The sequence below is a fragment of the Nannobrachium achirus genome, assembly GCF_963921795.1.
Source record: "Nannobrachium achirus genome assembly, chromosome: 15".
Classification (NCBI taxonomy): Eukaryota; Metazoa; Chordata; class Actinopteri; order Myctophiformes; family Myctophidae; genus Nannobrachium; species Nannobrachium achirus.
Genome location: NC_137822.1, coordinates 13,660,944 through 13,685,943, shown reverse-complemented (window position 1 = coordinate 13,685,943; position 25,000 = coordinate 13,660,944). Strand labels below are relative to the sequence as shown.

The window sequence follows — 25,000 nt, the reverse complement described above, 5'->3', positions numbered from 1 at the left end:
TTGAAAGGGATTCTCTGTTTGTCCATGCCTGTGTGTGCGTGTGACACGCACATGTGCGCACACATTCACACAGGCACGCGCGCGCGCGCGCGCACACACACACACACACACACACACACACACACACACACACACACACACACACACACACACACACACACACACACACACACACACACACACACACACACACACACACACACACACACACACACACACACACACACACACACACACACACATGCCAAAGAAGAAGATTTCTGACATGGGCTGATTAGTTGAAGGCACATTTGAGATGAATTTGGGAATATCCTTGACCAGAAAAGGCAGACAGTGCTGCTTGACGTATCTTCTGCCTAACCCGACCACAGACGTGTTTACTCTGTAAACACGTCAAACATGTAACCAGGTAAACACCTGCTCCAGCAGCCGCTGGTGAGATAAGAAACTCCATATCCCATGATGCAACGCGGCCGCCATGTGACCAAGTTTCACTTCTTCATTCAGATCTATAACTGTCCACGCTGGGAAAACAGCTGTTTTGTCCACTTTTTTTTCCTTTTCTCTCATCACGTTATGCACGCGTCGCTCGCACGGAGGCACTCCAGAACAGGTAATTATTATATAAAAAAAAGCCTTGGCAGTGAATACGGTAGTGTATTGTTTTGGCGACGCGATGGCAGGCGCTGTGTTAATAAAGAGAAAGGGGCCGCAACCAGAAGAGGATGTTGACACTTCCAGAACACTTGGTTCTTTAGCTGAAGGGGAAGCTGAAGTAATCTTTCATGGTGAGAGCGCCACACTCAGTGGATAAAGTTCTTAGAACACAATGGACCCAAATGGAAGGAACTGAACGGGACAGAGTGTGAGGAGGCAAGAAGACGGGAAAGCATACTAAACGAGAAGAATCATTACTTAACTTTTACTTTAACTCATTCAGAGCCCCAGACATTAACGGATTATAATGTCCAAAGTGCCTCCTTCAGGTCCCATTCACTTGCGTTGTCTTATTTTGAAGGCCAGAAGTCCACCGCGCAGTCACTTCCGGTCTGACGTCATCGGATCGTGCGCCGGAACCGATCCGTGTCCACGTGGAGTTGTGTAATGGCCGACCGGAGCTTTTATCATTGTGTAACATAAGCGAGCATCTGCCTCCATCCTAGCTTCTAAAGTGTAGTTTTGAGATAATGGATAATTAATAATTAAAGATGAGATCCCCCGTCCACCTCAATGTTATGGATGGGACTATTTTGTGCTCGTGGAGCCGTGATGATGCAAAATCAGCGACGGATTTCGTCTCCGGACCGCCGGCGATTCTTCTCGGTAATGTACTCGCCGTTACAGTAATCTATTACTTTTCCCGAGATATCCCGTGAATGGCACTACATATACTCGAGTACATTTCGCGAGACATCTCGCGAATGGCACTAGATGAGTTAACACATAAACCCTCTAGACTTGGTAAACTGCACCCTGGCCACAATATGCGATGTGAATGGCATGAACCGGAAGTGGCGGAAGTGCTGCGGTTAACGGAAGTTACGTCATACGTTAGGCCTATGCCAGCAAGACAAACCTAAATAGATTGTAGCTCTTAGGTGTCCTTTGTCAGAATCCATGTTTTTGTTTGGATATTGTTTATTACGAGTGCAACCGAAGGTTCGGGAGAAGTAGGGGCCGTGTTCTCTCGTCCACGTCATCAGCGCCCATACCCTAGGTGGGGTTGGCGAAAGGGCCTTTCTGTGTGAGTTTGCATGTTCTCCCCGTGTCCCCGAGGGTAGGTACCCTCACAAAAAAACATGCAGTAATCCTGGTCTACTGCCTCCCTCTGGCCAGCCAGGGCGCCTGATGGAGGGGAAACACCAGTGGTGGCCACACCACTGGAATCAGATATCGAGAGGTGAAAGTACTTAAATGGAAGGAACTGTGCAGGACAGAAGAGTGTGTGGTGCCAAGAAGACAGACCAAATGAGAAGAGAGAAAGATGAATGTACAAGGCAGTAAGAAAAAAAGGGGGAAAAAAACTCACAGGGTCCAATAACTTCCCTGTGGATGTCACGTGGCCAGTCTATTACGTTAGTACTATGACATTGGCCATGGACCTTTTTTTATAATAATGTGTTTGTATATATAGGCTATATTTACACACACACACACACACGCACGCACACACACACACACACACACACACACACACACACACACGGTGGAGGGGAGTTTCACACAGCTTTCTCACCTCTGCTGGAGGAGGCAGAGGGCTGAGGGGTGTGTGTGTGTGTGTGTGTGTGTGTGTGTGTGTGTGTGTGTGTGTGTGTGTGTGTGTGTGTCTATGATGTCAGCGTGTAAGATCACCGTTTGTCAACGTCTGGTCCAGGGACCACCAGGGGGTCCAAAATGGACCCATATGGGTCTGTAACTCTTGAGAGGGTACAAATGGAACCAAACTGATACACTGTGTTAAATTAACACTGAGTTATACACTACATTGTTTACAAAATCATAATATACTCCTGGGAACACGTCCCAAAAGCCTGCAGAGCAGAGATCTATATCTCTTTTGGTTTATGAGAATTACAGCACTCAAACAAAATATCAAGGGGCTGGAAAAGCTTGGAACCCCCCAGGGTGGATAAATGGTTGGAAAAACTGGAGGACATGTACTCTATGGAGAAGGTGACATATAAAATTAATGGTAAGGAAAATGTATTTGAAAAAAGGTGGGCCTCTTATCTATTAAATAAGGATAACATGCCCACTTAACTCTACCTTTTGTTTTGTCCATTTTATTTGTATTTTTGTTCAAACCAAAAGTATTTCAGACACAATGAACCAAACGGTCCTTTTATTGCCCTGGGGCCCCCGACTAAGACAGGTTTTCGTAAAGGAAGATCCTGTGCGGATCATATATTCACACTGCGACAGATTATGGAGCAAAGCAACGAGTGGAACGCAACCATCTATGCCACCTTTATACAGTGTCAGTGTCAATCGACTAGCACTATGGAGAATTCTCAGGCATTATGGGATTCCCGATAAGATCATATCTATTATCAAGATGCTATATAGAGATTTTAGTGCTAGAGTAATATGTGGATCCAACCTCACAGAGGAATTAACTATCAAAACCGGAGTCGAACAAGGCTGCATGCTATCCCCACGACTTTTCTCGCTCTGCATGGACTGGCTCATAAAAGCAACCATCGGACAAAACAAAAGAGGAATAACGTGGACACTCACGGAAACTCTTGAGGACATTGATTATGCAGACGACATTGCCTTGTTAGCCCATCGCCACCAGGACATTCAAGGTAAAACAGACGACTTAGTAACTTACGGCAAACAGATTGGTCTCAACATCAACATAAATAAGACTAAACTGATTAAGCTAAACCCCAAATCTGTCCAACCCCTCATCATAAGCAACGATACGGCAGAGGAGGTCCAGGAATTCACCTATTTAGGCAGTATGATAACAGCAGACGGAGATTCAGAGGCAGATGTTAAGAGCAGGATCTCTAAGGCAAGGGGAGCTTTTGCCATATTAAAGACCATAATGGAGATCATCAAAGATCAGCACAACAACTAAGTTGAGGACTTTCAAGAGCAACGTCCTGGGAGTTCTACTGTATGGTGCAGAGTCGTGGAAAGTGACATAAGCCATCTGTCACAAGCTGGACGTGTTTCAGACAAGATGTCTTAGGAGAATAGTCAAGATATTTTGGCCTACGACAATCTCCAACGAAGACCTTTACAGAAGAACCGGCCTGACCCCACTGTTAAAAACACATGGGGAGCCAAACTCGTTCAGTGACGAGTTAAGGCCACTAGGTGTCACCAAGCCAAAAGGAGTTATCTCGTCGAGAGACGAGACAACTAAGGGTTAACTGTACGTGCTGCTGCCTGCCCTCTGAATGACCCGAGTCCATTACGTCACCCCGTAGCAGAGAGAGAGAGAGGGAGAAAATAGCGGAGGCTGGTTACATTGATTTCCATTCTACTCTGAAACATAAAAAGGGCTTTATCTATGAATGAGGTGAAAAGAACGCCAGGGAAGCAGAGATCTGATTGTTTTCACGGCGACACTTTACTGCGATGGTCTGCCGCGGTTTGGATTTTAGTTTCGCAAGCTTTTGTAAACAAAGGGATTATCTTCCTCAATCGTCAGTGGACACCCACGTGCACACGCACAAAGCTTCCGAGGCTCTTCAAAATAAAGCGTGAGCAACAGCTAGAAATGTTATAAACCTGAGCAGCCCATGTGTTAAGTGTCATAAAGTACAGAAGGTGGATGTGGATTGGCCACGTGTGCAGAATGGACCCAAGTGCCATCCCAAGGGTAGCCATGAGATGGACACCACCAGGGAAGAGAAAAAGAGGCAGACCTAAAGAGACATGGAGAAGATCTGTGGAGAAGGAAATGAAAGAAGTTGGATGGACTTGGGGCCAGGTGCAGCATTGGGCAGCAGACAGACAGCATTGGCGTTCATTGGTGAAGACCTTATGGGCTATCCAGCACGAAGAGGATTAAGTAAGTACGTTTTAAGTGCGACAGGGAGTGTATTCCCAAACTGTGGAATAAACTCCCTGTCGCACTTAGAACTACAGACTCACTAGCTTCCGCAGTGGACTGAAGACTTTTTTTTAGGTTTTTAGAAAAGTTTTTTTTACTGATTAGGTGCATGGTCTACATAATATGTTATTGTTTTTCTAGATTGATATTCCTATGCATTTGCTATATTGTTGTTGATGTATTGACATATCATCTTGCTTATTATAGTGACGTATTACCTGCTTATTGTGAGTCGCTTTGGATTAAAAGCGTAAACTGTTTCCCAAACATTGGGAAACAGTTTTTAAATGTATTTTTCATACTTTAAGTCTGGGTCCAGACACAAGTTTTTCTTTTGGGAACCCTGCTCTAGAAAGGGGGGGGGGGGGGTCCCCTCTTCCGAAGCCAGGGGTGTCACACCAAATTCTGGGCCCTGGGTACAAGGATTCACTGTGGGGCCCAACTGTGCTTTAACTATTAAAAAATAGCAGATATACAAGCTCACAGCGGGGCACCGAGTGCCGCGCTGCGAGCTTGTAGATCTGCAATTTTTTTTTTTTAAATCATGAAAATCTTTTAATATATATTTTTTAAAAACCTATGTTTCGATGTCAGTGGAGCTCAAACCTTTTCATGTGAAGGACCCCCGAAATGATATGTATTTGGCCTCGGACCCCCATTTCAAAATATTGAGTTCCAGGGGACCCCCCCAGAAGCAAAATTTGAGTTACAGATGTTCGCTTAAAAAAATACATATATTCAAAGATTTGCCACATATTTTCACGACTTTTCAAAAATAGCAGATCTACAAGCTCGCAGCGCGGCACTCGGTGCCGCGCTGTGAGCTTGTATATCTGCTATTTTTCAATAGCTAAAGTATATAAAATAATTAAGGCCCCCTCCTCCACCACCTTGGGCCCTATAGTAACTCAGTCCCACTTTCCTCCTCCCCCTTGTGACGCCCCTGCATGTGGCTATACAACTACTGGCAGACACCGAATAACAGCGAGGGTCTTGCCACCTTTTTTGTCATTGGGAAGCAGACCACAGACAAACACGACAGGGAAAAAACTGGGAGCATGGATCCGTGCACGCACGCACGCACGCACGCACGCAGACTAGACAAACAACGAGAAATGAGAAATGAGAAACGACGCTGCTGGGGGCATGAGAGAGAGAGAGAGAGAGAGAGAGAGAGAGAGAGAGAGAGAGAGAGAGAGAGAGAGAGAGAGAGAGAGACCACATGGACCACGATGCATTTACCACCGGATTCCTCGAAAAACCCCATACGGGTCTGTGCGCTTGACTGCATGGTTGCACATGTGAAAAATAGACAAAAAGCGATTACCACCATATTTATGTTTGAGCTAGAAATGCAAGCCAGTCTCCGCTGGATAAACACAGAATCTAATTGTGGTTAAGAGGGGGGGGGGGGTAAAACTGAGAAGACAATAGAGGGTATGCGCGTGACATCGCTGTTGCTGGAAGTTATGTGGGAAGGCCTACTGAGTGGCAAAAAACTAATTTCTGCCATTGACAGCCCATACATCCAAACAGAAAAGTCCTATCTGATTGTATTAAACAAAATTAAACTCACCAACATTGCAGCTGTACTGAAAGCTTGAATCTGCAAAGTCTATCTGCAAAGTTTTTGTTTCATAAAAATCCACCATAGGCATGTTTTGAGCTACTTTCTGTCAAGACATTCTGTGCAGGTGATTATTTTTCTAAGTGTCAGAGTTTGGAAGCACTCGATTTCAACAACACAACATCCTGCTGCCTCCTGCATTATGTGCAATTTAGAAACAGGTGGTATGCAGGACAATTGAGTGATTTGCAACTAGCACTTCCAAACTCCAGTGCTCCATGCTGCTCAATGTTTTGCCACTCAGTCTAGATTAGGGGGGCGGGTCCCAGTGGACGTGCATACCCTCTATAAGAAAAAAAAGATATCCACAATAGAAAAGTAGGGAACGTGTGCATGAGAATGTTAACTGACACATACTAAGCACGCATGCATAACTCTGCAAGGCCCAGCGTAGCTTTTTGGCAACATTTATATTTTATCAAAAAATAAAGTTTAAATAATTCGTTTTCCTGTTCTTTTTTCACCTTAAAGGAGTAGTTCACCCCCAAAATGACTTTTTTTCTATTCATTACTAGTTCAATAATATTTTTTGGTTTTTGTCACATTCCTAAGACAAAAATTTGATTCGAATAAATGTACCCCCATTGATTCCGGATGGGGACCCGTTTCGAAACCGGTCCCCATCCGGAACGAATGGGGGTAAATTTATTGTTATCACATTTTTGTCTTAGGAATGCGACAAAAAACTAAAAATATTATTGAACTCTAGTCTCCATGGCATGAGTAATCAATAGAAAAAAAGTCATTTTGCGGGTGAACTACTCCTTTAACATAACCATTGGATCATATTGTTTAGTATTACAATGCAATTGGCCACGATATTTGCATATGAATACGCCCCACAGAGGCTGACATTCACACCACTTGAAGATCTCTGGACTGGAGTCCAGAGTCTGGACGAACAACATCTCACTTTTTCACTGAAGCTATTCCTCACAAAACAAGTAAAATGCCTGTAATGCATTTTTTTGGGAGATCATTAGAATGTCTGTACATATGTTATTATTTGTTGTTATTTGTATGTTAAAATATCCCCCATATGTAAATGAGAGCATGATTTATGATTTATGGCTATAAAGCCTTACACAAACTTTTTCTTTTTTAAATATTACATTTTCCTCTGAATAGGACTCCTACAACAACACTGTCTGATTTTTGCCAAGTAGAAATTAATTTGGGTCTTGCAGGGTTAAGCGTATGGTGGGATGGGGGGAAAAGGACAAAAGAATGTGTTCTTGCAGGTGCATGGGTAGAAAAAAAGCGTCAGGGAGGAAAACCCCTGGATGGGATGAACAGACAGGGCCAGGAGAATGTCCACCGCACCGCCGTTAGCCGAGTCATGGCAGAGCAGGGGAAGAAGATACTCGATACCGTATTGATTAACCACAGATCATGCACTTCCCAGAACAACAGATAGATCCATATACATTCTGTACAACTTGGGCCAGAAAGGGGGAAGATCACAACAACAACAACAAAGCAATAACAATCCCCCTATGCTAGAAATGCAAGAGTTATAACAGATAAACTCATATTATATCCATTTAGGCCTAACGCAAATCTGTGTAATTTTAGATTGTAATCACTTTAGCCATTATTTTATGCTTTTAACTATTAAAAAAATAGCAGATATACAAGCTCGCAGCGCAGCACCACTTGTAGATCTGCTATTTTTGAAAAATCGTTAACATTTTGTGCGAGTCTTTGAATACTTTTGACCCGATTCTATAAGTGTCTTCTAAATCAGAGGTTCTCAAACTTTTTCATGTCAAAGACCCCAAAAATGACATGTAGGCTATTTGACCACGGACTCCTCATCTCAAAATATTTAGTTCCAGGGACCACCCAGAAGCAAAATTTGAGTTACAAACGTTCGATTTAAACTTTTTCAAAAAATAGCAGATCTACAAGCTCGCAGCACGGCACTCTGTGCCGCGCTGTGAGCTTGTATATATACTATATATACTATTTTTCAATAGTTAAAGCTTTCAATAATTCTAGGCCTAAATGGGCTTGTTTGTTTGTTTGTTTGTTACCTTTATTTAAACTCGGAAATACAATTGAGAGCAAGCACTCGTTTACAACGCAACCGAGATACAACAATGAACAACAACATATATACATATATACATTTACAGACATCATTTGAAATAATCAAAAGGAGAATACTTGAAAACTGTAGAAAGTTCAAGAAACTAAAAGCTAAATTAATTAAAACATATACAGTTTAGAACAAAGGTGTTAGAAACCATCATCCTAAATTGGCCTAAGGCCGGCAGATATTTTATTTTTAATGATTTTTGGAGCTTGTTCCATGCAAGTGGAGCACTGATAGAAAATGCTGCCTTGCCAAGCTCTGTATGAGCAAATGGAACCTCGAGCGCCAAAATGTCGCTTGAGCGCTTGAGCGCGTCTGATAGGGACTAGGGTCCAGATTCAGCATTGAACAAATATAAGGGGGGACCAATTCTGAGAGAGCTTTAAAAATAAAAAGATACCAGTGTTTATCACACCTCTCAGATAAGGAGGATAAACTGAGTTCCCATATAGTGTACAATGGTGGGTTCCATAGCTGTCACCAGTGATCCATCTTAGTGCTGAGTGGTACACAGTGTCAAGGCGCTTTAAAATTGAAGGAGAAGCAATCCTATATATAATGTCTCCATAATCTAAAACAGAGAGAAAAGTAGCTTCAATAATAGACTTTTTACAGGATGCAGGAAAGCATGCTTTGTTTCTATAAAGAAACCCGATCTTTTGTCTCAGTTTAGTAATAAGATTTTCAATATGAAATTTAAACGATTAAAGGTGATACATATTATACAGCAGTTCTTTTTTTTTTTGTACAGTCATGACACAGATTGTGTTTCGGGGAATCAGTGCTGCTGCTCCGCCATGGTTACAATAACACTGCAGTTCTACTGTTACACAAAATATGCTACTATTCATCCCTATTGACCTTATCGATACCAGTGGTGTAAAGTAACTAAGTACATTTACTTGAGCGGAGTAGTTCACTCCCAAAATGACCTTTTTTCTATTGATTACTCACGCCATGGAGACTCGAGTTCAATCATATTTGTTTGTATTTGTCACATTCCTTGGACAAAAATGTGATTATAATAAAGTACCCCCATTGATTCCGGATGGGGACCCACATGCATTCTGGTCCCCATCCGGAATCAATGGGGGTCCATTTATTATCAAATTATTTGCTTAGGAATGCAACGAAAAACTAAAAATATGATTGAACTCATGGCATGAGTAATCAATAGAAAATAAATCATTTTGGGGGTGAACTATTCCTTTAAGTCCAGTGTTGAGGTGTTTGTACTTTAACTGAGTATTTCCAATTTCCCTTACTTCTACTCCAACTCCACTACTGTACATATCGGATCCAAAGATTGTACTTTTACTCCACTACATTTATTTGAAAACTTTAGTTACTAGTACAGTATGTTCTAGTAATAATATTATAAAACATTTACAAAAAAAAAGAAAAAAAAAACATTTACCACTTTAGCCCTATCTAAAGGCCCATTCCCACTGGGCCAGATAACAGATAATAAAATCTCTTTCTCCAGATATTTTTTCCATTCAAAGTGAATGGTAGATACAGATTATTTTATCTGTGACAGATATATATTTTTTATCTGTATCTACCATCCACTTTGAATGGAAAAATATCTGGAGAAAGAGATTTTTTTTATCTGTTATCTGGCCCAGTGGGAATGGGCCTTTATACCTATGCTATTTGAAAATAGCCGATCTACAAGCTCACAACGTGTCGCAGATCTTTTACTTTTGGCACTTTAAGTACATTTTGACGCCAATATTGTCCTACTTTAACTCAGGTACTCTTTGAATCCCATACTTTGACTTGTGACAGAGCATTTCTATATTGCAGTATTGATACTTTTACTCGAGTCAAGAATTCGAGTACGAGATGCAGGCCACACAGAGGGCATCGGCGGCAGCAGCAGCAGCAGCAGCAACTGCTGTTTGCCACGAATTCCAAGCCTTGACATCATTTGGAGCCTGCAGACTCACTGGCACCAACGCAGCGGTTGGATCTCTCACTTTGGTAGCGAGCCGTAGACTTACAAGAAGGCAGGGCAGGTCACAGTGACCTCCTTAATGTATTAATCTGTTTGGCCAGTCTAAACTGGCCATATTACTGTCCGTCTTCCGGGGCTAATACGCGAAAACAATGACCAGCTGGCCTCGCAGTATTGATTTATCAGATGATCACCAGTTGTGGTGAAGGGTCCCAGTCGGCGTAGACGCAGAACGCCATCAACAGTGGACTGTGTGTGTGTGTGTGTGTGTGTGTGTGTGTGTGTGTGCGTGTGCGTTAGAGGTGGGACGTTTGCGAACGAATTGAGTCTTTTGAACGGCTCTTTGAAATGAACGATGGGATCCGGTTTGCGGTATAGGGAGCCGTTCCTTTCTAATGAACATGTGGTGGGAAAAGTACTCAAATAATTCTTTACTTAAGTAAAAGTATCAATGCTGCAATGTAGAAATGCTCTGCCACAAGTAGAAGTTTGTAATTAAAGTACAAAAGTGTTGGTATCAAAATGTACCAATATTATAAATTACTCATTATGCAGTAAAATGTCCCATATCAAGTTTTCCAATGAATACAATTTAGAAAAATCATTTGAAAATAGCTGATCTACAAGCTCACAATGCGTCGCGTTGCAACGCATTGGCAGAAATGTATCCTATGGCCAAAATGTATAGGCCTAAATAGGGTTGAAGTGATTTTGCAATCATAATCAAAATCTACAAATTAACCAGTAACTAAAATGAGCCATGCATGGCCAGTCTTTTTTGAATGGCTCTTTAAAAGGAACGGATCTCATACAGAGATACCGGCTCACTTCAAAGAACCATAAATCCCCATCTCTAGCGCGTGTACATTTCTGTGAGTCATCGAATCATTGAGGCCTAATGGTGTTAACAATGGAGCACACGGGGGCTGTTTCTAGGAACCCAGGATCACAAGTTGTACTTCCAGGAAAAAAGAGAGGGCAGTGCAGGGAGTGTGCAGGCCAGAGGGAAGGTCAGCTCATATTGGTGGTGGTGGTGCATGGGCCACTGCAGGGGGCCAGGGTCATCGGGGGGGACCCTGAAACTAGAGCACCCCTGCAACGATATATATGTCTGGTCTGGTCAATATCCCGTTTAGGCCGAGTGCCGCGCTGCGAGCTTGTAGATCAAACATAGGTTTTTTCAAAAACATCTTAGAGGGATTAAAAAGACACTTATAGAATCGGGTAAAAAAAATTATAATTTTCAAAATGTTTCAAAAATAGCAGATCTACAAGCTCGCAGCGCGGCACTCGGTGCCGCGCTGTGAGCTTGTATATCTGCTATTTTTCAATGGTTAAAGCATAAAATAATGATGTGTACCCGTTCTGAATGGGATATATATAGGCCATTATCTGACTTCGGCCGAACAGATTGATATCGGCAATTATACGAAGTGTCCTGGTTTTCCAAACCACTCGAAACCAGGCGTTCCTATTTTTGGGCATGTCATTGCAGGCCAAAATGCTGTACAAGCTCACAGAATGCAAGTGGCTAAAGCTGTGCTATTATACAATATACTGTATATGAGCGTCTTAGCCCCCCCCCCCCCTCCCCCCCCTCGCCTCTTCCCATCCAACTTCCCAAGCTCTGTTTAACAAGTTTATAGAAAGGGCTGTGTGAGTCAAACCTACGTACTGTATGTCTGAGGCTCACCTCATGCAGGAAACAGCTCTTATGAATGAATGAGCAGGGTGAAGGCTAGAAAAAGAAGGTGGCGGGGGACTGTTAGGGGGTAAAGGGAGGCATACGGTCAGTGGTGGAAAGTAAGAGCATTTACGCAAGTACCGTCGTTGTCAGGTGAAAACCTTGTATGTCCGATTTAAACTAGTGAAAACAGACGATCTACAAGCACACAACGTGTGCTTGTAGATTGTCTGTTTTCACTACTTTTGAGCAACGGCCTTGTATGGTGAAGCAGGGCTTTGCTTTGCGAAAAAAAACATACAAATGTGAAACTTGGAGATACGAGGTTTCCGCCCGACAGTGATGATATTTAACAGTTTTACTGCCAGATGTTGTTATTTATTTATTGGGTTTTGTGCCAGCAAAAGCACCTTACCTTTGCGATGTTATAGACAAAGATGTATTCATTTTTTTTCATCATTATTATTTTCTTAAATAGGTGTACTTTCGCTATACTAGCAGTAGAGGGCAGCTCATGCAAGAATTAATGTGAAATGGCTGCGGTAGGCTACCGTCCGTCAAGACAGCTCAATCGCTACAGAGCAATAGACCCAGAGAAAATAACAAGGAAGAGTGTTGTTACTCCATTGATGCTAACGTCCAGTGGGTTTTTGAGAGCACTTTTACGGGAGCTGTCTCTACGGTACACACCCGCGCGACCCCTCATCAGTTTACAGACATCAAAACAAGGTACAAAAGAACGAGCCAAAGAACGTACAATTGGCATCGCGCCGCCGGGAAAAATGGGGCTAACGGGAACGTCCAAAGCGGTAAAAGAGTTAATAATGTTGTGGTTATGTGGCACTATTTCAAATCTACTTTTTGCTTCTATGCTAATACATCTCACACAGGCAAAATGTTGTACTTTTACTCCACAACAGTTATTTGAAACATTATAGTTACTAGTAACTTCATGGTTTTGATTATTACAACAAATCATTAATTAACCACTTCAGCCCTATATCCTTTGGCTATTGAAAATAGACAAAAACAGAAAAGCTCACATCTTATTGTGAGCTTCGTGAGCTTTGCCTTTGTGAGTTTTGTGAGTACATTATGACTACTGGGGACATTAAGCATATATGCATACTTTTACCTTTGGTTCTTTTTTGACACCAATATGTCAGTACTTTTACTCAAGTACATTTTGAACACCAGACTTTTACTTGTAAGAGTAACATAACGCAATTTATTTCTGCATTGTGTTATTGCGACCGTCAGGTCACAAGTTACTATGAAAAGCTCCACCGGCTAGCTGTCTGTCTGTCTGTCTGTCTGTCCGTCTGTCCGTCACGTCACACTTTTGCCCTACTTTTATCCTCCGGCACCGTTGCCCTATCCATGCCAAACTTTGTACACACACTCCTTGGCTGCCAAACCACAACCTCCACCCTTCATTCTCACATGGCTCTCTTCTAGCGCCACCATGAGGCGATTCTTGCAAACACATTTTGGACACTGCTCCTACAGATTTTGCCCTAAAATCAGTACACAGTATATCTAAAGTCATGTCATCACATGGATCTGTCCCATTTCCCATATTTCCCTCCTGATTGGCTACCATTGCCTTCTAAATTTCGCTTATCTCCCGATTAGGGGGTCTTACTGGTATTGATACTTTTACTTGGTAAAAGTGCTTCATCCACCACTGCTTATGAATGAGCAGTATAGAGAAGAAGAAAAAACGTAATAGGGGGTGAAGGGAGGTATATGGTGTGGTGTGCAGGGGTATGGTCGGTGTGAGCATAACAGGGGACCACTCGGCAAGATATAGAGCATTCTGAGTCATTAGTCTCACAGCCAATTTGTTCAAAAGGTCCGCCATAATTCAATCACGGCAGCACAGGACACAGGGCCGCTGGCAACCTCCACCAGCGTTGGATTATTTATTTATCCACTGAGGTATTTGTCTCTGGCAATAAAACAGAGGAGGGTGTGTGTCAGTCCGTGCGTGCGTGCGTGTGCGTGCGTGACAATGATGGTACTCAAACACTTCCATGTCAAGGACTTCCAAATTGATATGTATTTGGCCTTGGACGCTCAATTTTACAAGCTCCCCCCAACGGACAACAGAAGATCTATCAAGATGTTTCTGTATTTGTTTTTTAAATTGCTGAAAAATGCTATACTGTTTAAACTGATCCTAATTTTGCTGGGGAACCTGTTGGATTCCCCGTCGAGGTCCAAACTGGTTTGGTGCCTCTAATATTTGACAATTTGGCCATAGAGGTATTAAAAAGTCCTTAAATTGTCACTTTAGAAATGTGTGGAAACCCTCTATCTGTACACTTAAACTTTATGTCGGTTTGTTTACTGTTAACAACATTGCACATTAAGTTAATCATCTGAGGACCCCCCCAGGGGGTCCCGACCCACAGCAGGTTGAGAACCACTGTTCCAACAGTAGAGCCTGTACTGGACACGCCCATTCAGAAAATCACTGAAATGAAAGGCAAGGCTGAGAGTTAAGGAATGTTTTTTTTGGGGGGAGGCTGGAAGAGACCAAAAAACAAGAAAAAAAAATGAAAAATGTGAAATTCACGGTGGGGCCCCTTGAAGGATGCCATCATTTAGTTTTCAGATCGGGCTGATAAGCCTACGCATTCTTGTCCGTGTCACACGAAACAGCCTCAAAGACATGCCCCCCAAACTGGGCCTGATGGAACCACTGGCGACATGGGAGGGAGAGGGAGGGAGGGAGGGAGGGAGGGAGGGGAGGGAGGGAGGGGAGGGGAGCAGTATCCAGGGGCGTCACAAGGGGGGGGGGGGGGGGGGGGGTGGGGACTTAGTTACTAGGGCTATTTAAAAAATAGCAGATCTACAAGCTCACAGCGCGGCACCGAGTGCCGCGCTGCGAGCTTGTAGATCTGCTATTTTTGAAAAGTCGTGAAAATGTGTACGAATCTTTGAATAGAACAGTGAAGTCATGACGTGACTCGCTCATCCCCCGGTTCCACGGAAGTAAGTAATTCTCTATGGAGAATAACATTGGGTCATCTTAAAATCGTCTCATGTAAGCATTGTGGTCCAAAAATAAACAAACGGTCTGTTGCGATATTGTCGGCGAGGTGGCTATGTGTGGTTTATGATAGTCAGTCACTCATAAGTGATAAAGCCTGTTTCTAGAGAAAATGTAACTACCAGTAAGACTCCCTAATCGGGAGATAAGCGACCGTAGGTCACATGTATACACAAAGAGGGCTGTAACTGCCATTGGTTCCTAGTTGTGTGGGCAATGTGTAGACATACTGTGTACCGATGTGCGTGATTTTAGGGCAAAATCTGTAGGAGCAGTGTCCAAAAATGTGTTTTGCAAGAATCGGCCTCATGGTGGCGCTAGAAGAGGGCCATGTGAGAAATGAGGGGTGGGGTCTCCGCGTTGCCTTGGCGGACGAATAGGTACCGGCCCCGGCTCTCACGGACGCTCCTAGCCCGAGTTACGGCATTTTATGTGAGCTGCAGTGGAGGGGGTCCTCCACTGGGGGCGCCACCACTTTGGCATCCGTTCTGGAGCACCAGGAGTCGGTGGTCCCCGGGAATTCCCCGTGAGCAAGCCCCGTTGGGGTGGTCATTGGTCATTTTTGCACATTTGGTCATTTTTTACATCTGGGGGTCCCCCAGGGACCTGGGGGTCCCTGGAGCTCGGGGGGTCCTTGGAGGTTGTAGTTTGGCAGGCAAGGAGTGTGTGTGCAAAATTTGGCATGGATCAGGGGCAACGGTTGCGGAGATATGACCAGGGCAATAGTGTGACGTGTGAGGTGTGACCGACAGACGGACAGACTGACTGACTGACTGACTGACTGACTGACTGACTGACGGACTCACTCACAGTTTGTGCAGGTTTTGATAGTAAGTGCGACCTACGGTCGCAATAATTCGGCGACAGTAACATTAGCGCTTTTTCACCATCAGTTGATTCTTCATATCATATGAGTCAAACCGCTGAGATCATTTGTTTATAATTGTAACACAGTTCTTATATGACACGATATGAAAAAGGTCTATGAATGGGGGAAGAAAACCGCGAACCAGGTAGGATGTGTAAATTACGTCACACTTCACAACTCTATATACCGGTATGTATTTTTTAAGCGAACATCTGTAACTCAAAGGTTGCTTCTGGGGCAGTGGGGGGTCCCTGGAACTAAATATTTTGAGATGGGGGTCCGTCGCCAAATACATATACTTTTTGGGGTCCTTGACATGAAAAAGTTTGAGCACCACTGACATAAAAACATAGGTTTTTCAAAAAAGTCTAAGAAGGATTTGAAATATTCAAAGACGATTTTTCAAAATAGCAGATCTACAAGCTCGCAGCGCGGCTTGAACTTGTATATCTGCTATTTTTCAATAGCTAATTAAAGCACAAAATAACCTTGTACCCAGGGCCCAGAATTTGGTGCGACACTTCTGGAGAGAGAGAGAGAGGGAGAGAGGCAGCACTATCCTCCTGTTGGACAGAGCCACACACAGAGCCAAGAGGCTCCATGTCAGTGCTACAATGAAAACAGCATCACGCTTCTATTATAGATGCTTGGATGTATGCTCCCCTTTCTTTTTCTTTCCCCCCCCCCCCCCCCCCCCTTCTCTTTCCTTTAACTCAGCTCATCCCCCCCTTGCCCCATCCCACCTCCCCCTCCCTTCCACTAGGGCCATTTCTCAAGGAGGAGGCAGACAGGGTAATTTCACATAGTAACATAATCCCCCCTTTGGCTCAATAATGACCAGATTGACATGAAAGGGACATGACATGCCTGTCAAACAGCCAGGCAGCCCAGAAGGAGAGCATTGAAAGACACAGGTAGTTTAGCGAGACAGCTAGGGGCTCACATAGGCCCTGTTGTGGACGCACGCACGCACGCACGCACGCACGCACGCACGCACGCACGCGAATGTATATGCACTGATGTGTCCTCAGCAATTGGGCTTCAATTTTTATTGCATGGGGGGACTCAAGTCATGGGGGATCAGAATAACCAACATAACGTGTGTGTGTGTGTGTGTGTGTGTGTGTGTGTGTGTGTGTGTGTGTGTGTGTGTGTGTGTGTGTGTGTGTGTGTGGAGTTTGCATGTTCTCCCCGTGTCTCCCTAGGGTATATACCCTCACAAAAACATGCAGTAATCCTGGTCTCTATATACTGCCTCCCCCTGGCCAGCCGGGGCGCCTGATGGGGGGGAAAGGAACTGGTTGGAATGTTCCTTCCGCGCGCTACCTCCAAACCGGGGGAAATCCCCACTGTCAGGTGAAAAGAAGCAACTTGGACTCCTCATGCATAGAAGGAAGCATGAGGTCAGTCCGTTGTCTCCCCAGGCGCGGCAGAGGGAGAGCAGGAACCAGGATTACATAGGCAATTGGCAATGGGTGAAAAATGGGTGCAAAATAGTGAGAGAAAAAAAAGAGTAGTGTGTGTGTGTGTGTGTGTGTGTGTGTGTGTGTGTGTGTGTGTGTGTGTGTGTGTGTGTGTGTGTGTGTGTGTGTGTGTGCGCGCAGCGCGCGCGCGTGCGTGCGTGCGTGCGTGGCCATGCATGCATGCATGCGTGCCACGTGCATGCGGTACGCAACTCCGCTTTGAAAGAGGAAGCCAGATATTGCCTCTGTCATTCCGTATAGAATTGTAGTCTTTCGGGTTAGCAGTGACAGTTGCATCCGAGAGAAGATGAGAAAGAGAGGAGGAGGAGGATTGGGTGGAGGAGGAGGGGTGGAGGAGGAGGTGGAGGAGGAGGTGGAGGAGAGCGGCAGGCGGACTCCCTGCCCTCCTGGGGGTCGATGACATCATGAGAAGCTAATAATCCCGCCGCGAGCTACCTCAGAGGGAGGCTGAGTGGAGCGGTCCACTACACAGTCTAGCTGCCAGGGGCGTCACACCACAATTCTGGGCCCTGGGTACAAGGATTCACTAGCGGGGGGCCCCCCATGAATGTTCTTCATAGGCGGGAGCCCCCCTCCCCCTATTCAAACCATTTAGACATGGGAATGCAATATCACGCATTATTTTGTGCTTTTAACTATGAAAAATAGCAGATATACAAGCTCACAGCGCGCACCGAGTGCCGCGCTGCGAGCTTGCAGATCTGCTATTTTTGAAAAATCGTAAAATGTCAAATCCTTCTAAGGTTTTTTTTTTTAAAAACCTGTTTCTATGTCAGAGGTGCTCAAACTTTTTCATGTGAAGGACCCCCAACATGACATGTATTTGCCACGGACCCACCATCTCAAAATATTTAGTTCCAGGGACCCCCAGAAGCAAAATGTTAGTATAAATGTCCGCTAGAAATACATATAGTGGAAGATTTGCACACACATTTTCACGACTTTTAAAAAAATAGCAGATCTACAAGCTCGCAGCACGGCACTCGGTGCCGCGCTGTGAGCTTGTATATCTGCTATTTTCAATAGCTAAAGTATAAAATAATGAAGGCCCCCCTCCACCTCCTTGGGCCCTAGTAACTCAGTCCCACTTTCCCACCATTGTGACGCCCCTGCTAGCTGCTCTGCCCTGCTGTTCACATATAGCCCACGTCCCCAGAAGACCAAGGGGGTTGGGGTGGGGTTGGGTGGGGGTGGATGGGGGCAAGGGGGGCCAAGGAGGGAGGGAGGGAGGGAGGGAGAAAAAAGAAGGGGAGGAAAAAAAGGTAATTTTTGCTCTTCCTCACGTTTATCTATCGATGGAGCCCACTAGGGTCCGTCTGCTATTGATTGTGTGCCTTATTTTCTTCAGAGCTGCGGTGCTTGCTATGGGCGGCACGTACAGGGGGCTTTGTTTGTGTGTGTGTGTGTGTGTGTGTGTGTGTGTGTGAGCGCGTGTCTGTGTGTGTGTGCGCGTGCATGTGTGCGTGCGTGTGTTTGTTGTCGTTTTGCTTCTGGTATTGTTGCTGCCCCGCTGTAATTTCAGAAGCCGAGGTAATTAGATGCTTGATTGGGGGGGGGGGGGGGGGGGGGGGGGGGGGGGGGGGGGGGGGGGGGGGGGAAGCATGAGAGCCAGTCTGCTCCCCCGTGGGTGTGGCGGCGGGGGTTGTAACGCACTCACAGCGCGCGCAGCGTGTGTGTGTGTGTGTGTGTGTGGTGTGTGTGTGTGTGTGTGTGTGTGTGTGTGTGTGTGTGTGTGTGTGCGTGTACACCTGTGTCATCAGCATCATCATTATGTTTTCATAAGAGCCAATAACATTGGGCAATAACCCCCCCACATACACACACATACGGAAAAACACACTCACACACACACACGCACACACACACACACACACACACACACACACACACACAAGCTCGAAATGCGCCGTGAATCGCTTCAAGCCTATATCGTCACTGTCGGGCAGAAACCTTGTATCTCCAAGTTTCAAGTTTGTAAGTTTTTCCACCAAGTAAAGCCCTGCCTTCATCATACGAGGCTGTCGCACAAAGTAGTGAAAACAGCAGATCTACAAGCAATGCTTGTAGATCTACTATTTTCACTTGTTTAGTTCATTTTTAAAATGATAAAATACAAAACGAACGGTCTTGGACATACAAGGTTTCCACCCGACAATGACGATATCATCTTTTTTTTTTTTTTTTTCAGACAGAAGTCCATATCACAAAATGTTAATAACAGAGACATACAGAAAAGATAAAAAGAAATTAAAAAGATAAAGTACACAATAAAAGTGCCATAGTGCAATCCTACCTAATCAGCAGCAGGCTGCTGAAACAGGGCTTGCACAGCCTGGAGGTAGGGCGCAGTCAGTCACGATTATGACATTTTACATGACGATTAATTGTCACTCAAATAATTGCGATTAACGATTTAACTGTGTTTCTGTCGTTGATAATTACAATCCTGTTTGGGCTTCTAGGCTTTGAAGTTGCACAAGGTAGATATGACACGTAACCTAAATATACAAAGAAATTACTGACACATTTGACAACTTTATACTTGAAAAAGAACATTGATAGTGGAAATAGGCGATCTACAAGCTCACAACGCGTCGCATTTGCAACGCGTTGTGAGCTTGTAGATCAGCTATTTCCACTATTTTTGAAAATGTTTGAAAATATAATAAAATATTTTTCAACATTGTAAACGATTATGACGATTATGACAAAATAATTGCGATTATGTCAAATAATTGCGATTATGTCAAATAATTGCGATTAGACGATTATGTAATAATTGTGCAAGCCCTACCTGGAGGTGACCCGGTAGCAGCTCTACAAGCTCACAACGCGTTGTGATGCGACGCATTGTGAGCTTGTAGATCGGCTATTTCCACTACCAATGTTCTTTTTTTAAGTAGTAAGTTGTCAAAATATGTCAGTAATTTCTTTGTATATTTAGGTTATGTGTCATATCTGCCATGTGAAACTTCAAGCCTAAAAGCCAAACAGAAATGTAATTATCAATGACAAAATGACAATTAATCGTCATGTAAAATGTCATATCGTGACAGCCCTAATACATGAGTTGTCTTAACAGTGCTTAATCACAAGTGGGCACACCAACCGAAGTGAACAACTGACTGGCACCGTGCCACCTAGAGACTATAAGCTTGTAGAGATCTGCCACTTTTACAACTTTTGAATTTGAATCCTCGAAAAGCTAACCGTTTCGGACGCGTGGGGTTTCCACCCGACAGAGACGATACCGCTTGTTGGTCCAACGGTGTCCAAGGTGCCATTCCATCTACCTTTCTTGCAGACGACACCCAGGAGAAGGAGAATGAGCCAAATGTCTGTCAAAGCTCTATATTAACCCATTTAGTGCTCCAGACATGAACGGGTTAAATGTCTAGCGTGCCGCTCACAGGCTCCTATACGCATCCATTGTCTTATTTTGAAGGCCAGAAGTCCATTGCGTAAACACTTCCGGATTGACGTCATGACGTCATTCAACGGGAGCGGTCGTCATCCCATGCCGATCCTAAAATGGCCGTTCGATGCCTTTGTTATTATGTTTTTGTAGCGAGAATCTAATGCCATCCTTGGCATTAAAAGTGTTGTTTGGAGATAATGACATTAAAGATGAGATCGGCCGTCGGCCTCCGTGTTATGGGATTACTATTTTGTGCACGTGGATCCGTGATGATGATGAATCGGCGAGGCGAATCGTGCCCAGACCTTCCGCCGGTTTATAGGGTAAGAACGCCAGCGTTACTCTATATACAGTATTTTTCGCGAGTATACTCGGGATCGGCACTCTAAATACTTGAGTACTTTTCACGAGTATAGTCGGGATCGGCTAGAAATGAGTTAAAAGATTAAGACTATGGACGCATTATTACGCATTATTTTATGCTTTAACTATTACAAAATAGAAGATACAAGCTCTCAGCGCAGCACCGAGTGCCACGCAGCGAGCTTGTAGATCTGCTATTTTCTAAAAATTGTGAAGACTTTGAATATTTTGACCCGATTTTGTAAGTGTCTTCTAAATCCTTCTAAGGTTTTTTGAATGTTTCTAAGTCAGTGGTGCTCAAACCTTTTCACATGAAGGACCCCCAAAAATTATATGTATTTGGCCGCAGACCCCCGATCTCAAAATATTTAGTTCCAGGGAACGCCAGAAGCAAAATTTGAGTTCGCTTCAAAAGAAGATGTATTCAATGATTTGGAGATTTTGAACACATTTTCACGATTTTTTCAAAAATAGCAGGTCTACAAGCTCGCAGTGCGGCACTCGCTTGTAGATCTGCTATTTTTCAATAGCTAATTCCAGGCCTATAAATGGGTTTTAAATCACCTTATGCAAGAGCTGTGCGAGCTTTCTGACCATCTTCCAATGTATCCAGTATCCAAACACTCCTCTCGAGGGATGCATAACGTTGTTGTTGTCGGGTGGAAACCTTTGTTTGTCCAAAAAAACGTTTGTTTTGTATTCATCATTTTAAAAACGATTTAAACAAGTGAAAATAGCTGATTGTAGATCTGCTATTTTCACTAGTTTTGTGAGACAGTCTTGTATGATGAAGCAGGGCTTTCTTTGCCCGACCGTGATGATGATTATAAGCACCCCTGACAGCTCTTTCATTCTTTTTTTACCCCCTTTTTAATACCACTTGTATTCTTAGGACGACGAATAGTGAAAATAGCTGATCTACAAGCTCACTGCTAGTGTGTTCTGACCTTGTAGATGTGCGATTGTGCGATACTGTTTTTTTTAATATTTTGAACATTTGAATTAAGCCATTTTGGCCGAGAATTATTGAATGCTTTTAACTATTGAAAAATATCAGGTATACAAGCTCACAGTGCGGCACCGAGGTGCCGCGCTGCGAGCTTGTAGATCTGATATTTTGAAAAAGTCGTGAAAATGGGTGCAAATCTTTGAATATATGTATTTTTAAAGTGAACATTTGTAACTCAAATCTTTGCTTCTGGGGGTGGTCCCTGGAACTAAATATTTGAGATGGGGGGTCTGTGGCCAAATACATATCATTTTGGGGGTCCTTCACATGAAAAAGTATGAGCACCACTGAGATAGAAACATGTTTTTTGTGGAAATCTTCACGATTTTTCAAAAAATTGCAGATCTACAAGCTCACAGCGCGGCACTCGGTGCCGCGCTGTGAGCTTGTATATCTGCTATTTTTCAATAGTTAAAGCATAAAATAATAATACTAATAATCACGCGTGCCCGGTCTAAATGGGTTAAATTGTTTGGAAAACGTCTGGAAGAAAATCTGGGAAATGTTTGCCTATAATAACTCTCCCAGCATAGGGCTGTCAGGTCGAAGATGGTTGATTGATCCTTTGTAGCCGTCCACAAAAGAAAAGAAAAATGCAGATGCATATATTTAAGGACGTACACACCTATATGCAGAACACTACAATGTGTGCACACATAATAAACACATGCACAGTGCAGTTGTCTTGCAAGCACACACAACTCCCCCCCCCCCCCCCACACACACAGCCGCACGCACAGACCCACACCACATAATTTATCTCCACAAGAGGAGAAAGCCATGACGTCATCTATTTATAGCCTCTCTATCACACAGCCTGTGGTCAATGTTAACCAACATATGCCACCTAGAGGCTCTATGCAGCAACTGCACTATCAAATACACTTTTTTTTAATTATCTGCCAAAAGAAACTGACTATGCCTGTTTATAAACCAGGGGTCTTCATCGTTTTCCGGAAAAGGACCCCTTAGTTGAGAGAGAGATGAAGCAGGGAACCCCTCAAACTTTACAGAGATTCCATTAGTTTCATTGTTTGACAGAAAACAACAGTGTATTTTGGATTCAAGTCAATTTGTGTTTTCAGATATTTAACCACTTGAACTGTCAATAAACTCGACTTCATTCTTTACTTAGGCTGCTCTTTTTTCCCTATACACCAAACCTCTTTGCCGAAAATAGCCGATCTACAAGCAAGCTTGTAGAGAAGGTTCTCAGAATATGGACACTAGGGGTTCAAGTGGTTAATATAAAAAAGAAGAAAACAAGTTTCCATCACTCAAAGATTTGGAGGACTCCCTGTAGTAACTCTGAGGACCCCCTTGGGGTCCCAGACCCCCTGTTGAAGACCCTTACTATAAACTAAGTGTCACTGACACATGCCAAGAGAGGGGGGGCGTGAAGAAAAAAAGGACAATGAACTATAAACCTATTCTTCCAATTTTGAATGCTTTAATTATTGAAAAATAGCAGATATACAAGCTCACAGCGCGGCACCGAGTGCCGCGCTGCGAGCTTGTAGATCTGCTATTTTTGAAAAATCGTGAACATTTGAATTTTGACCCAATTCTATAAGTGTCTTTTTAATCTTAAGGTTTTTTGAAAAACCTGTTTCTATGTCAGTGGTTCTCAAACTTTTTCATGTGAAGGACCCCCAAAATGATATGTATTTGGCCACGGACACATGTGTCACTGACACATGCCAAGAGATGGGGGGCGTGAAGAAAAAGGGACAATGAACTATAAACCTATTCTTCCAATTTTTTAAATTGTCCCGTGTGGTTATGATAACTTGCATTTAAGTTTTAACTGAGGCGTCAGAACAGCGGACCAAACCTATTTTCACAGTAATTTTGTTGGGTAAGATGGCTGTCATTCTCACACACATCAATTAGCTGGCTAACTGGCTTGAATTCCCTTACAGCAGGGGTAGGCAACCTTAGGCACGGGTGCCAACATTGGCACAGGGGAGGGTGATCACTGGCACACTGGCAGAGGTGTGAGAGAATTTATATTTTAAAACCAAATATTGTTTAAATGTGGTCAATTGCATTAAGTCACCCAATTTGCAGCAAATTACATCCTGCACATAACATTCTACCATTCATTAAAATTCGTAACTTTTACTGGGGAGGGAGTCGGGGAGATAGGTGGCTTATTGCTCTAATGATGACCTAATACAGTGTTTCTCAACCACTGTGCATGAGGACCTTTGGTGTGCCCCTGAGAAGAAGGGTCAAGTGTGCCCTTGAAACTGCTTGAAAGCCAGTATCTATCTATAAATGCGAGAAGTCTCTGTCTGTCTGTGTGTCTGTGTGTCTGTAATCCGCGTATCTTGAGAACCGTTCGTCCCACCGGCTTCAGATTCGGCACGCGCGTTCCCGCCCGCGGCACGGAGTGCAGTGCCGGGTCTCGACCCGACCCGACGCGCGGTTTTCCCGAACCGGCGCGAAACGTTCGGAATCTCCTTATGCGGAAATCGGCGCAAAATCGGCGTAAGCGCTGACTCATTGTGACATCACTGCAGTGCCGGGCGCAAGCGCTGAGTCATTGTGACATCACTGCAGGCAGATACAGGGGCCTAGCCTCGACCCGACAGATATCTCCGTATATAGGCAAAAAGGGACACAGACAGATATATGGGCATAAAAGGGACACAGACTGAGATCTCCATAGCATATGGGCAGATACAGAGATCTCCATATATGGGCAATACAGGGGCCTTGCCTCGACCCGACAGATATCTCCGTATATGGGCATAAAAGGGACACAGACAGATATCTCCATATACATGGACATAAATGGACAGAGGCAAACAGATGGTCAAAGATCTCCATATATGGGCATAAAATGGACGCAGACA

At 43.9% G+C, this 25,000-nt stretch overlaps 1 protein-coding gene across 1 annotated transcript in view; it reads right to left on the bottom strand.

Annotated features, from left to right (window-relative positions):
- Positions 1 to 25,000, bottom strand: part of astn2 (astrotactin 2) — a gene marked incomplete at its 5' end in the record, with an annotated part of 725,257 nt that overhangs the window by 120,849 nt on the left and 579,408 nt on the right.